This window comes from Xyrauchen texanus, chromosome 21 (genome assembly GCF_025860055.1).
Source record: "Xyrauchen texanus isolate HMW12.3.18 chromosome 21, RBS_HiC_50CHRs, whole genome shotgun sequence".
Classification (NCBI taxonomy): Eukaryota; Metazoa; Chordata; class Actinopteri; order Cypriniformes; family Catostomidae; genus Xyrauchen; species Xyrauchen texanus.
Genome location: NC_068296.1, coordinates 8,997,757 through 9,010,382, shown reverse-complemented (window position 1 = coordinate 9,010,382; position 12,626 = coordinate 8,997,757). Strand labels below are relative to the sequence as shown.

General features: G+C 36.6%; 2 long non-coding RNA genes across 2 annotated transcripts in view; one reads left to right on the top strand and one right to left on the bottom strand.

Moving 5' to 3' along the window:
• Positions 1–11,457, top strand: part of LOC127661582 (uncharacterized) — a 28,326-nt gene extending 16,869 nt beyond the window's left edge. Inside the window, exon 3 of the long non-coding RNA XR_007972766.1 lies at positions 11,184–11,457. This is a non-coding gene — a long non-coding RNA (uncharacterized LOC127661582). The remainder of the gene's footprint in view (positions 1–11,183) is intronic.
• On the bottom strand, positions 6,261–11,518 carry LOC127661583 (uncharacterized). The gene is made up of 3 exons (XR_007972767.1): positions 11,448–11,518; positions 6,740–6,845; positions 6,261–6,361 (listed from the first exon to the last, which is right to left on the bottom strand). It is a non-coding gene; the product is annotated as an uncharacterized LOC127661583 (long non-coding RNA).
• Between the last annotated feature and the right edge of the window lie 1,108 nt (positions 11,519–12,626).

Below are 12,626 nucleotides of genomic sequence, written 5' to 3'. Positions count from 1 at the left end.
CCCGTTAAAAGTCTGGCAGCTGAATTCTGAACGAGCTGCAAGCTGAAAGAGAGAAGCCTGACTCACACCCAGATACAATACATTACAATAATCCAAATGGGATGACACAAAGGCATGAACAACCTTCTCCATATCGTCAAAAGAAAGGATAGATTTCAATTTAGAAACTGATCTAAGATGGAAAAAACTATTCTTAACAACAGCATTGATTTGCCGGTCAAATTTAAGCTCAGAGTCAAAAATGACACCAAGGTTCCTCACGCTAGACAATTTTTTCCCAGGAAACAACCCCAGGCAGTCATCATCCACACAGCCCTTATTTCCAAATAAAATAATCTCGGTCTTATCCTCATTTAATTGGAGAACGTTATTCGCAAGCCAACACTTAACTTCGGCCAAACATGCACGAAGAGACTGAATGGCACATCTATGGCCATGTTTCAGTGGTAAGTAAATTTGAGAATCATCCGCATACAGGTGATACTGAATCCCAAATTTCTCAAAAATCGAGCCTAGAGGGAGCATATAAAGGGAAAATAAAATTGGTCCCAGTATAGAGCCCTGTGGAACCCCACACACAAGAGGGGCAACAGAAGAAAAATAATCCCCTAAACTGACTGAAAAAGTCCTATCCTTCAAATAGGAAGAGAACCATTTCAGGGCTAAGCCCTGAATACCAACCTGATTCCTAAGACGACCAATGAGAATGTTATGATCAACAGTATCAAATGCCGCTGTAAGATCTAACAAAAGCAGAACAACACGGTTTCCAGAATCAACACCTCGTAGGATATCATTATAGACCCTCAAAAGAGCAGATTCTGTACTATGACCAGCTCTAAAACCTGACTGGAATCTATCGGCGATGTTATTCCTCATTAAAAAGTCATTAAGCTGTGCATGCACAATTTTTTCCAGTATCTTCGAAATAAAAGGCAATTTTGAAATTGGACGAAAACTACTCATGTCAAAAGGGTCTAAGCCGTTTCTTTTTAGAAGGGGCTGAATAACCGCATGCTTAAAACTAACCGGAACAACACCAGATGACAAACTAGTATTCATAATAGACAGAATACTTGGGCCAATGGAATCAAGTACCTTCTTAAACAGAGAAGAAGGGAGCACATCACCAGGGGACCTGGTGGGCTTCATATGAGCAGTTATATCATTAAGCTGCTGCAAAGAAACAGGCATAAAACAGGTTAATTGATTCGTAGGGTCAACACGAGTAAAACAAACATTGACAACAGATGAAATCTGAGATCTAATTCCATCAACTTTACCAATAAAAAAGTTTAAGAACCCTTCACACATCTTAGCAGAAGGAGTGAATGAAGGAGTAGTAGTCGGATGAAGAACAGCATTTATAGTTGAGAAAAGTACTCTAGAATTATTACAGTTTCTGGAGATGATATCAGAAAAATAATTTGATCTAGCCAATTTAACAGCTCTTTGAAATTCGTTCAAATGGTTCTTCAAAATCTCATAAGAGACTTGTAATTTATCTTTGAGCCATTTGCGTTCAGCCCTCCTACACTCCTGCCTAAGAGCGCAGGTAGTACTGTTCAACCAGGGCTGTGATTTAACTTTTTTTTCCCTGTCTTTAACAGGAGCCACAACATCTAAAATCTCTAAACAAGAAGAATTAAACTGATCGACCAACTCTTCCAAACCCATACAGGGAGAGTGTGACTCGGTCAAGGAAAAAAAGAAGAGACATTAAAAGCAGCTGAAAAACTACTAGCTGTGCATGGATTGAGTATGCGGGATGGAACCGAGGCAGAAGCAATATTACTCAGCGCCACAAGGAAAGTTAGAACTTAAAATTACAGTCTTATGGTCCGAAAAAACAGTATCGACAATCTTCACGCTATCAACAGAGAATCCCTTAGATAATACAAGGTCAAGCGTATGACCACGTTCATGAGTTGGACCTAAAACGCATTGCAAAAAAACAAATGACTCTATTAAATTTAAAAATTCTTTGACCAGGGGCTTTGAAGGGCAGCACACATGTATATTAAAATCCCCAAAAATTAGAATATTGTCAAAAGAAGAGACAATACCAGATAAAAGTTCAGAGAACTCTTGTATAAAATCCCCATGAAAATTTGGGGGTCTATAAATCAAAACACATAACACAGATTTAAAAGAATTCAGCGTAATTAGCTGAGATTCAAAAGTGCAAAAGGATGCAGAAGGTAAAAGTCTACACCTAAACTTGTCTTTAAAAACAACTGCAAGACCCCCGCCCCGGCCAACAGACCTAGGGGTACTAAAAAAACTGCAACCAGGAGGAGAAAGTTCAGAGAGAGAAGTCATATCACCAGCCTTAAGCCAAGTCTCAGTGACAAATAAAAAATCAATTTCATGAGAAAGAAAAAGATCGTTCAAAATAAAGGTCTTATTTGCCAGAGATCTCGCGTTAATCAACGCCATTGTCACTGGAGTAGGAGTGGTATCAGAAGAGGATTGCAGAGAGGAATCACAAAACGCCACCGGACTCCTGTCATGTAATAGAGAGCGAAGATTCCGACGATCAACTCCTCGATCTGCAGACCGTCGCCTTACGCACACCATCTGCGAAAACTGAGGCATCAACGCCGAAGACGGGAAGACAGGCACAATGCATGAACATCTAGCATTTACAGATAGTTTACCTGCATAGAGGGAAGTTGACTTGATGTTTTGAAGTTGTGGATGTGAATTAAATTAAATTAGATTTTTATTTATTTAGGCTCATTTGAAGAATGTAAAGGGGTAATAAGATATCATAGTTAGCTTGAGGATTTAAAGTTGTGCCCTCAATTGAACTCAACTCAATTCATCTAAATTCTATTCAATTAAATATTTTAGGACTATCTGTATAGTGCATAGAGAAAACTTTAAAGGGGTAATAAGTTATAATAGATAGCTTGAGGTTTAAAACTTTACCTTCAATTCAACTCTACTGAACTTATTAATTTCAACTCAGTTCAATTCAACAATTATGGTTTATTTAAACATTAGGAGAACATAAAGGAGTAATAGGTTATCATAGATGGTTTGAGGTTTAAAGTTGTACCCTCATTTCAACTCAAATCAATTAATCTTAATTCTATTCAATTCAATAATTTTGGTTTATTTGTATAGTGCATTGGGAAAATGCAAAGGCGTAATAGGTTATTGTAGATAGCTTGAGGTTTAAAGTTGTACCCTCAATTCAACTCAACTTAATTTCAACTCAACTCAACAAATTTTAACTCAGTTAAATTAAATTATTTAGGGTTATTTAAAGGGAGGACATAAAGGGGTCATAGGAATCTTGAAAGTTGTACCATCAATTCAAATCAATTATTTGAAGCATTACATAAAGGGGTAATATCATGGATAGTTTGAGGTTTAAAGTTGAACCTCAGTTCAACTCAACTCAATTCATCTTAATTCTATTCAATTCATCTTAATTCTATTCAATTCAATAATTTAGGTTTATTTGTATAAAGCATTGGGATAACATAAAGTGGTACTAGGTTATCTTAGATTACTTAAGGTTTTAAAGTTGTACCCTCAACTCAACTCATTTAATTTCAACTCAACTTAGTTTTAATTCAATTCAATAAATTACGTTTATTTAAAGCATTGTGTGATAATTAAGGGGTTATATACCTTAGATAGCTTGAGGTTTTAAACTTTTACCCTCAATTCAAATAAACTTGATTCATTTAATTTCAACAAATTATTTGAGTTTATTTAAATCATTGGGAGAACTTAAAGGGGTAATACATTTACATTTACATTTATGCATTTGGCAGACGCTTTTATCCAAAGCGACTTACAGTGCAATTATTACAGGGACAATCCCCCCGGAGCAATCTGGAGTTAAATGCCTTGCTCAAGGACACAATGGTGGAGGCTGTGGGGATCGAACCAGCAACCTTCTGATTAACAGTTATGTGCTTTAGCCCACTACGCCACCACCACTCCAGGTTGTAATATGTAATACGTAATACGTTTTCTTAGATAGCTTGAGGTTTTAAAGATGTAATTCATTTAGGTTTGTTTGTATAGTGCACTGGGAAACTTTAAAGGGGTAATCATAGATAGATTAAGGTTTTAAAGTTGTGACCCTAAATTAAATTAAATTCAATGCAGTTGTATTTAACAGTGCATTGAAAGAAACATGAAAGGGTAAAAGGTTATCATTGTTGACTTGAGGTTTTGAAGTTTTGAACCTCACTTCATTCAATTCAATTCAATTTGTTTATTTGTATAGTGCATTGAGAGAAACATAAATTAGTACTGCAATAGGTTTAGAGACTTTGTTATTCACCTTAAGCATCAGATCATTCTAAGTATCAGCGATTTTTTATTAATTCTCTTAATCAAGATTTGGCTCAAGATAAAGTAAAAGATAAGCTGAGATACAACAGTGTTGGAAAGGGCGAGGCCTGCCAGAGGCTGTGTAATATAAATGCAAGGGGTGTGTACTGGTTGTGTCTAGAGCTTTTTCACGCAATGTGACTTTGACAATGGACGGCTCCAAGCTTCAGAATTATAAACCGCATCCTGGTCAGGGATGGTGCAGGTGCAGCTCACTGTGGCAACGCACCAACCTGATGTGCAGGTTATTTCACAGCAACATTTAGAGTTGCTGGTATATTTCAAGAAGAAATATCTGGGATGGTTACTCCCACTATACATATCACAAGACCATATAATTTTGTGATCCGTTGCTTATTCATATATTGTTTTTTTTTACATTACTTTGTTTTTATTAAGTGTTATTTTGAGAAATTTGCCATGTTTTATACAATGGTCAAGGTAATCATTAGATCTATCAGAGATCTATAAAATGAGATACAGTATGTTGGTCACACAAGAGAATATAATAGCCATTATAATCTTAGAGACTTAGAAGCTTAGAGTTTATTTTGTGTAGTAAAACGTGTCAGATGGAGGAATAATTCTTATAACACACATCTGCACCTTTCTCTCTTTGCACTATTGTTTTTATCACTCTGTTTTTTGTGCCATTGTTCATATACCAGGAATTGTGCTTCAGGTATTGCCTCCCTAAATATGCATATGATCCAAAGGTTGGGCCCTTTGCCACAGTTTATGACTCCGGGTGTGTAACGGTTACTTCCGTGTTTGGGTAGTAATAGATGTAGGCTTCTTTCTTTTCCCTGCTCACACTAGCAGAAATATGATTGAAGACAAATGAGTAAAGGTGAAGAGTTTCTGAAGCGTGTGTGAGAGTGTGTGTGTGTGTGTGTGTGTGTGTGTGTGTGTGTGTGTGTGTGAGTGTGTGAGTGTGTGTGTGTGTGTTTCATGTTCATTGCACCCTACCACACACATTCGAGTCTCTATTGTTGATGAATACCCTGTCTTCAAACATACCTGGACCAGGTGACATTTATCAGAGACACAGAACCATAGAGCAAACAGTGTCCTTTTTTCATTCTCCGTCCTCACGGGCACATGCTGTTTGAAGCAAATTTCCAAAAGCAGGGTGGAGGGGCACTTATTTGCCAATAAAGTATGTTTTTAAAGTGGCCTTTCATCTGGCAGGAAATTGCATAAATTTTGTAGGATTACGAGAGGCAGGTTTACAACACACGTTAGGTTTCATAACAGGTAAAAGCATATGGACAGGTGGGAAATAACTAACCTGGTTTTATGATGTTTACAGGTGAGCGAAGCATGAGAATAAAGGGAAAAAAATGCAGGCATTATGAGGGATTCGCCACAACATTTTAGCATGTATCGCTCCCTCTACTGAGATACAAATCGACATGATATAGGTTGGTTACCACTCATGACAACAACAGATGTCCCAATAGGAGTATCATTTATACTTGACAGAAAGTGATTATCATTAATGTGTAATTATGCCTTTTGCAGTAGTTTTATATGAAAATATTTTTTTTATCATATATTTAAATTTGAATACATTTCAATAATAAAAATATAGATACATTTAAAAATAGACATTCCACTCTTGGTCTGTTTCTGGCTTCCTCCTCTCTACCTGCATTAGGTGCATGAAGTCGTGGTGCTGTAATATAACTTATCATGATCATGTCACTAAAAATAATTATTGTTTAACTTGTCATTTTCAGTTGGATCCCTTGGAAATTAATTAATTAATTTATTTATGTATTTAGTTTTTAGAACTGTGTCAGGAACACGTTATATGTTCCTAATGGTTCACTGCATGAAATCGAATTGAAGCAGGATATAGGTGATAAAAACAGTAGCAATAAGAAAATGTAATTCATGATTGGGCAACGTTGTTGATGGTTAAAAGTGGTTATGACCCACTACATGATGCAATTTTATTTTTTGAAAGCTGAACTCTTCCATGGAGCTAAAGGTTACTCTGTTGGGAAACACAAAAGCAAACAAAATTATAGAAATATTCCAGGTTCAAATGTTTTTTTAACTGGCATAACATGTTTGGCATATTGTGTGTTACCACAACAAATAATCAAGATAAACACAGATTAAATCAGGTATTTACCACAGGGTTTAATAGCATCACGTTTTCATGACAACGAAGTTGTAATATAGACCAATCCCATTGTTTACAAAAATTTTAGCACATGCACAGTAAGTGGTGGCAGACAGCCGCCAGACTGTTGTGTTAGATTTGAAAGATTAGACAATTAAACTAAAGTGTGACACAAAACCACCATAAATACACAAAAAATTCTTAGCTATACAATTATTCTAATGATATGAGTTAATAATAACATACCTGTAATAATGTTCGATATAAATGTTTGCTGTAAAGCCAGTAAGTTGAACTGATGTTCTTCCACTTCCATGTGTGATGTAAGCAGTGACGTCGCCAAAGGATTGGTCTATTGGATATAATTTTACACAGATAAGATTGGTTAGCGATTTTCTCATATTTAAATAATTTTAGCGTGTATAAAGTTTACATCTTATGGAAATAATTTTATAGGGTTTGTATTTTTATGTTTATGGACTGGCCTCATTTACTTCAGTTGTAAGTGCCTTACCACTTTAAACGAGTGGCAAGTCAACATTACTTTTTGTGGTAATCAACATTATGCCTCACAATTGTTAGCGTTTCTTCGCAATACTTTACGTTCCCTCGCAATAAGTTTCGCATTCCCTCGCAATAAGTTTTGCATTCCCTCACAATAGTTTTCCACAACATTCCACAACATTCTCCTAGACAGATTGGAAAACTGGGTAGGGCTCTCTGGGATGGTCCTCAGCTGATACAGGTCATATCTAAATGGGAGGGGTTACTATGTGAACATAGGCAACTATGAATCTGACTGGACATCACTGACGTGTGGAGTCCCACAAGGCACCACTTCGGTTCAATCCACATATGCTCACACTAGGCAAAATTATGAAAAAGAACCAAATTGCATTTCATAGCTATGCAGAGGACGCCCAGATTTACCTAGCGCTATCGCCAAATGACTACAGCCCCATAGACTCTCTGTGCAAGTGCATTGATGAAATCAACACTTGGATGAGCTGAAACTTCCTTCTGTTAAACAACAAGACAGGGGTCATTGTATTTGGCAACAAAGGTGAAATTCCCAAGGTGAACTCATACCTTGACTCCAGGGGTCTAAAGACTAAAAATAAAATCTTGGTGTCATTTTGATGTGGTGTCACATCAAAGCAATAAATAAATCAGCCTACTATCATCTTAAAAATATAGAGAAAATTAGATGTTTTGTATCCAGTCATACATTCATTAACAGTAGGTGCATTCTCACGCAATAGTTTGCGTTCCCTCTAAATTAGTTTTGCGTTCCCTCACAATATTTGTGTTCCCTCTAAATTTGTTTTGCGTTCCCTCACAATATTTGTGTTCCCTCTAAATTAGTTTTGCGTTCCCTCACAATATTTGTGTTCCCTCTAAATTTGTTTTGCGTTCCCTCACAATATTTGTGTTCCCTCTAAATTAGTTTTGCGTTCCCTCACAATAGTTTGAGTTCCCTCTAAATTAGTTTTGCATGCCCTCAAAATAGTTTGTATTCCCTCTAAATAAGTTTTGTGTTCCATCTAAATAAGTTGTGCCTTCCCTCGCAATAGTTTGTGTTCCCTCTAAATAAGTTTTGCCTTCCCTCGCAATAGTTTGTGTTCCCTCTAAATAAGTTTTGCGTTACCTCACAATATTTGTGTTCCCTCTAAATTTGTTTTGCGTTCCCACGCAATAGTTTGTGTTCCCTCTAAATTAGTTTTGCATGCCCTCAAAATAGTTTGTATTCCCTCTAAATAAGTTTTGCGTTCCCTCGCAATAGTTTGTATTCCCTCTAAATAAGTTTTGCGTTCCCTCGCAATAGTTTGTGTTCCCTCTAAATAAGTTTTGCGTTCCCTCTAAATAAGTTTTGTGTTCCCTCACAATAGTTTGTGTTCCCTCTAAATAAGTTTTGCGTTCCCTCGCAATAGTTTGTGTTCCCTCTAAATAAGTTTTGTGTTCCTTCACAATATTTGTGTTTCCTCTAAATAAGTTTTGCTTTCCCTAGCAATAGTTTGTGTTCCCTCTAATTTAGTTTTGTGTACCTGCGTAATAGTTTGTTCCCACTAAATAAGTTTTGCGTTCCCTCTCAATAGTTTGTGTTCCCTCTAATTTAGTTTTGCGTTCCCTCACAATATTTGTGTTCCAACTAAATAAGTTTTGCGTTCCCACAAAATAAGTTTTGCGTTCCCTCGCAATAGTTTGTGTTCCCTCTAAATAAGTTTTGCTTTCCCTAGCAATAGTTTGTGTTCCCTCTAATTTAGTTTTGCGTACCTGCGTAATAGTTTGTTCCCAACTAAATAAGTTTTGTGTTCCCTCACATTAGTTTGTGTTCCCACTAAATAAGTTTTGCGTTCCCTCACATTAGTTTGTGTTCCCACTAAATAAGTTTTGCGTTCCCTCTCAATAGTTTGTGTTCCCACAAAATAAGTTTTGCGTTCCCTCTCAATAGTTTGTGTTCCCTCTAATTTAGTTTTGTGTTCCTGCGTAATAGTTTGTGTTCCCACTAAATAAGTTTTGCATTCCCTCACAATATTTGTGTTCCCACTAAATACGTTTTACGTTCCCTCACAATATTTGTGCTCCCACTAAATACGTTTTGTGTTCCCTCACAATAGTTTGTGTTCCCACTAAATAAGTTTTGCGTTCCCTCGCAATAGTTTGTGTTCCCTCTAAATAAGTTTTGCGTTCCCTTGCAATAGTTTGTGTTCCCTCTAAATAAGTTTTGCGTTCCCTCACAATAGTTTGTGTTCCCACTAAATAAGTTTTGCGTTCCCTCACAATAGTTTGTGTTCCCACTAAATAAGTTTTGCGTTCCCTCACAATAGTTTGTGTTCCCACTAAATAAGTTTTGCGTTCCCTCACAATAGTTTGTGTTCCCACTAAATAAGTTTTGCGTTCCCTCACAATATTTGTTCCCACTAAATATGTTTTGCGTTCCCTCACAATAGTTTGTGTTCCCACTAAATAAGTTTTGCGTTCCCTCACAGTATTTGTGTTCCCACTAAATAAGTTTTGCGTTCCCTCACAATATTTGTGTTCCCACTAAATACGTTTTGCGTTCCCTCGCAATAGTTTGTGTTCCCACTAAATAAGTTTTGCGTTCCCTCACAATAGTTTGTGTTCCCTCTAATTTAGTTTTGCGTTCCCTCACAATAATTTGTGTTCCCACTAAATAAGTTTTGCGTTCCCTTGCAATAGTTTGTGTTCCCTCTAATTTAGTTTTGCGTGCCCTCAAAATAAGTTTTGCGTTCCCTCGCAATAGTTTGTGTTCCCACTAAATAAGTTTTGCGTTCCCTCGCAATAGTTTGTGTTCCCACTAATTTAGTTTTGCGTTCCCTCTCAATAGTTTGTGTTCCTTCTAAATAAGTTTTGCGTTCCCTCTAAATAAGTTTTGCATTCCTCGTAATAGTTTGTGTTCCCTCTAATTTAGTTTTGCGTGCCCTCGAAAAAAGTTTTGCATTCCTCTCAATATTTGTGTTCCCTCTAAATAAGTTTTGCGTTCCCTCACAATAGTTTGTGTTCCCTCTAAATAAGTTTTGTGTTCCCTCACAATAGTTTGTGTTCCCTCTAATTTAGTTTTGCGTGCCCTCAAAATAAGTTTTGCGTTCCCTCGCAATAGTTTGTGTTCCCTCTAATTTAGTTTTGCGTGCCCTCAAAATAAGTTTTGCGTTCCCTCGCAATAGTTTGTGTTCCCACTAATTTAGTTTTGCGTTCCCTCTCAATAGTTTGTGTTCCCTCTAAATAAGTTTTGCGTTCCCTCTCAATAGTTTGTGTTCCCTCTAAATAAGTTTTGCATTCCTTCTAAATAGTTTGCGTTCCCTTTAAATAAGTTTTGTGTTCCCTCTCAATAGTTTGCGTTCCCTTTAAATAAGTTTTGCATTCCTCGTAATAGTTTGTGTTCCCTCTAATTTAGTTTTGCGTGCCCTCGAAAAAAGTTTTGCATTCCTCTCAATATTTGTGTTCCCTCTAAATACGTTTTGCGTTCCCTCACAATAGTTTGTGTTCCCTCTAAATAAGTTTTGCGTTCCCTCTCAATAGTTTGTGTTCCCTCTAAATAAGTTTTGCGTTCCCTCTAAATAAGTTTTGCATTCCTAGTAATAGTTTGTGTTCCCTCTAATTTAGTTTTGCTTGCCCTCGAAAAAAGTTTTGCGTTCCCTCACAATAGTTTGTGTTCCCTCTAAATAAGTTTTGCGTTCCCTCGCAATAATTTGTGTTCCCTCAAAAGTAGTTTTGCGTGTCCTTGCAATAAATTTACCATGGTTTTAATACAGTATAACCTACTGTATCCTTATAGTAACCTTGGTTTTACTAACAATTATACTTAGAATTCAATAACCATACAAAATATCATTTTTATTAGCCAACCATAGTTTTCATTTTTCCAATATTATTACTATGGTTTTACTACGAATATCAAAATTAAAATATGGTAGTAAAATCATGTTAATTTACTGCGAGTGAACACAAACTTTTGCAAAGTCACTCAAAACTATTTCAGAAAAATTCAAGCCCTGTCCCTTAATGGGCTCCATATCAAACTGACAGCAGCCCGTGCTAATTAATTAATTAATTTTACATTGCACCGATTTCATTTCAATTTCTCAGGTAGCGGACTGCTTTTCAATTCGTAAAAAACTTACAGCACCAGTAATGGGATGGTCACGAAGTTGTTTTATTTTTTTTTAAGGATATACACCTGACTGCATCCTGGACGGGCAACAGGTTCCTGACTCTCCCATAACTGCCTGAGGCCAGATATACCGGTCTGTGCTCCCTCTACACTATAGTCACAGACAAGGACAATTGCACTGTTAATTTCTATGCGTTGTTTGGACAATAACTGAGTGTTTCTAAAAGAGCATTAATAGGCCTAAATAGATTTGTGTCTCCGTAGGGTCGACAGTTTCGTCTGTCACTCTTATAATGAAGTGTTGTATAAGGAGTTGCCTACCTTCAGAGATTAACATGGATACATTTCAATTTAAACCTCATGTGCAGACCTACTTAATCCATCATACTCAGTAAATACAGTTTTGCAATGCCACAGTTATCAGCTTCGCACGTTGTGTGTGTTGTTTCACAAATGATTAAATGTAGTTCTACATCTACCTCTGCTGGTGAAGAACTATCATAGCAGTACTTTACTACTAGAAAACAGAGTGTACTACTGACAAACGTTGACTAACACATGGTCTGTTGACAGGGAGGCTTCTGACGTGTGTTTCCTTTTCAATAAAGTTCCATCCCAGTGTTCAGTTGAGTTTAATGTTTTTATTTAAATTTAAATAGAATTTAAGAAATCAAGTTCAATTCAGAGTTCCACTCTCATGTAAGGAGAATCCAAAGTTACGTTCCAATAACGTTTCCAGTTACACGCCATAACACGCTAAACAAGCCCCGTTAGACACGTTTAACACGTTCAAAACATGTTAAGCTTCCCACGCCAACAACACCTGACTTCACTTTTTCCTGTGCCAGAGACGATTTAGCACGAGACGGAGCACTTCTATTAGAATAAATCCGAGAAATTGGAACACCCAATATGGCGGCTGTAGAAAAGGAAGTCCCGCCTTACAGGCAAAAGAGCCAATCATCTTGAACGCTGCCTTCAAGTGGACCTACTTCCGAGTCGGGCCTAGTACCACGTTACACATTCAAGTGGTAAAAATAAAATAAGGAAGACGCCAGACTTAAACAAATGCACAATGAATGATGACATACACTCTTTTATCTGTTGTACCAGTGTATAAGAATAACTGGACACACCTTCTTTTACACAACCTACATAGTAATTATATAGCCTATTAATGCATGTTATCTAACAAATTGTTAATTAATTTCCTTTAACCATAATTAAAATCATTAATTGACTGTCACACAGGCCTATAACATGTTATTATTATTTAAATAAAGCACTAAATACAAAAATCATTGCTTTCCATCATGTTTCACGTCAACACACCCCTTCTTAGAGTAACTTACCCAACGTCCATTGTTGGGTAAGTTACTCTAAAAAAAGTTATTAATTTCTAATTACTAATTACAGTGTAATTAGATTACTGTACTAATTACTCTGACTGAAAAGTTATTGCATTACTTATTACTAATTGCTTTCTAAAACCCTTAACAA